We start from the raw sequence: 3,330 nt of genomic DNA, 5'->3' as shown, positions 1-3,330 counted from the left end.
CCCCAAATTTCCTAAATCCGCCCCTGAGGGTAAAGAACACCAGTTATCTCAGATTCTAAAACAATTAACATTCCCTCAGTTTTTTTTTTTATGTTGATAAGAGATGAAAATCAAAATCATATAAATAATTCAGCAGAAATAATGCAAAGATTAATTGTAAAACTACACAAATTGAGAAGAATAAGCTAAAGTGTAAATCCAGCTGTCTGTTGTTTACAAGCAGCCGCAAGCAGGCTGGGAGTCTTCATAACCACATATATGAAACTGCCCATTTCTGAGTGCTTAGAGGTCTGTTTCTCCACTGGTAGGGGGTTTCCCAACAGGTGCATCTTTATGGGGGCATTTAATCACAACAACACGACTGTTTCTGTTTTAAATCAATTCCAATGTATTTAAGAAAAAAAATCTTAGGTTCAAATGTTCAAATAGGCTCATTTCAAAATGACTAAACTAAAAGTATAATAATATTTTCTGCTCCTTATAAGGGTTCTGTTATGTTATAACTCATCTACTAATCATTAGTCTACATTATTTGGACAAAATAAAACAAAATTTAAAGTCAAATCTATGATAACCAGTTTCAAAATCTTAAAAGATGTTAATAAAATTAAGATTATTCTCAGATTAGGTACATTTTCTTTGTTCACCGATAAACAAAATGTATAAGTAGATATTTGATGGAAATACTAAGAAAAGCTAATGACCCTAAACTTACCAATATTTTTACCATTAAATCCTTAGACTATTTTTAAGATATATATATATACTGTATATACACAGTGTCAAAAGTACACACAAGTATAGATACTGCAGTTTAAAAACACTCTGGTAAACGTTAACTTGACCTCTTTACTCAAGTAAAAGTGAAAAAGTATGTGCTCCAAAAACTACTTCAAGTATAAAAGTATAAAGTAAATAAATAAATTAAAAAAGCCAGATGCCGCTATATGAACTGAAAGCTCTATTTTAAGACTATTTCGAAACAGGATGAGGCAGGTTTTGTTGGTCTGCATCTCCCGATACGCTCTCGCTTGTGTCCGACCTTTCAGACATTTCAACATCTTTTTCTAAATCCGACATTGTAGCATGGCATAGACAATTCACGTTTGCAGTTTGAAGAACACCTGCTTGCTTATGATGATTTCCTTTGGCCTCAGCACAAATTTGACGAGATAGATGGATAGATAATTAAGAGGATGCTGGAATCTTTTTTATTTTATTTTGCATGTTATAAAATAAAATCCTTGGCAGAGATGAGTTATGTTGGGAATGAAAATCTAAGACCAACTGCTTTTAAATCCACCCATTTTCTGAGCTTGGCTGAGTTCTTTATACAGAAGGTTTTGAGAAAAGTATATACAGTCTATTTTTAAATCAAGAGGACTCTGGTGTTCCAGCCCTCACACAGACACAGACACCAACTCTCTCCACAGAAACACACACCCTGACTCACCACCCACTGCTTCATGTTTGTTTAATATGGCATTTCGGCACGAGGACAGTATACCGCCCTCCTACCTTAATAAGAGCACAGCTAATTCATTACTGAGGCATCCTTTTAATAAGCAGGTTCTCCATGTGGCTAACACTACTACTGAGGTGCTGACGTTTGCTGGTGGTGTGGGCCAGTTTGCTCTATCAAGGTTTTATCTCCTTGAACCCGGCTAGTCAACAGCTCCTAAGCTCTCGTATTCTTGTCTAAAAATGAACAAATGCTGACACAGACACGAGTGCACAAGCACGTGCACACAAGGACTTTATTGGGGCTGGCACCAGAGCTGGAATTTTGTCTGTTTCATAGAAGAGATGGTTGGAAGTGTTCAGAGAAGGGCTGAAGGAACGTGTTTGAACTGCTGTGTTGTTGGAGCGCCTCGCTGGTACAGCGTTGTTACTTAATATGCAATAAATCCTGAGAAAAAAAAAGAGGATGATTTATTTTGGATTAACACTTTTTTTTAACTGAATGCTGCTTATCATTTAAATGAACCATTTTTATTAAGGAATAGTCTCAGTTCTTAATAAAAGACACTCATATGTAATATACTGTGTTCTAGGAGTATCACTGCCAGCAGATAAACGTGTATTAAAGTTTATGGTGTTTTACCAGGCTTAGTTTTAAAACACAAAGAGTTAAACATTTTTTCTTTATTTACGGTGACTTGTAAATAGCATTCTTAGGGGCTGTGTATACTCCCGCAGCAGTGTGTCGCCGTTAAGGCAGATTAGTACTCAGAAACCAGGTCTTCTGCATGTGTGTCGCAGTGAATGCAAATATGCCCCGCCCCTCCTGCAGACACTCTGCTGCAACTCTCCAAAATTTTGGGTGACCGCAGACAGTGCCACAGACAGGAGGCTTCTGATTGGTAAAATCTACATGCGCTCTATGCGTATTTCCTGTTTGGTACCGTACCGGATTGTTTTGTTTGTATGACCGCCATTGTGGAAAACAGCTCATAAAGTTGGACCAACTAGAAGAGCGAGGTGCGCAAGAATGCTGGGACCCTTTTTCCACCCGGATCCCTGCTCTTTTTGGTCCTCATGTCCCTCCGTTGTCGCAGAAACTTGCCCCCACTTCCTCACCTCCTCGGCCGTATCTAGACCCACGGCTTGTTTCTGATTGTCCCTCATGCATTGTGGCGTGGAATAACATAGCGCAAATCACGCTTCAATATTGGGCATGGTAAATGGTAAATGGCATGTACTTATATAGCGCCTTTATTCAAGAATGTAGTGTAAAGCGCTTGACCAAAGCGCTTTACACTACATTCATTCAGCCATTCACGCACACACTGATAGCGGAAAGCTACATTGTAGCCACAGCTGCCATGGGGCTCACTGACAGAAGCGGGGCTGCCGTACACTGGCGCCACCGGGCCCTCTGACCACCATCAGTAGACAATGCAGGTAAAGTGTCTTGCTCAAGGACACAACGACACTGAAAGTCGGAGTCGGGGCTTAATCCTTTGATTTCAGGACAAACTCCTACATCCGACGCCACTGCATAAATCAAAAATATCTGCAACAAGCTCACTGCAACACACTGCTGCGGGAAGACAACCAGCCCTTTAGCTTGTCACAGGTATAACGCAGATATTTTTGATTTATGCTCAGTTTTGAAGCATGGTCTGCGCTATGTTATTCCATGCCACAACGCAAGACGGACAATCACAAACTAGCTAGGATTGTGGGTGTCTGTGTGTAGGTTTGAAGGGCTTTTTCACTGTCTACAACCCCTCATCTAACGCCGGACGACACACAGTTTGCCCTTGAGTGTTCCTCAAAGCCTGGCCGTGGCGTTGAATATTTTGGCTTCAGGTCCAAACCAACAGA

The sequence above is a fragment of the Cyprinodon variegatus genome, unplaced genomic scaffold (genome assembly GCF_000732505.1).
Source record: "Cyprinodon variegatus isolate N-32 unplaced genomic scaffold, C_variegatus-1.0 Scaffold926, whole genome shotgun sequence".
Lineage (NCBI taxonomy): Eukaryota > Metazoa > Chordata > Actinopteri > Cyprinodontiformes > Cyprinodontidae > Cyprinodon > Cyprinodon variegatus.
The sequence above is the reverse complement of the archived record's forward strand: the minus strand, read 5'-3'. Positions refer to the sequence as shown.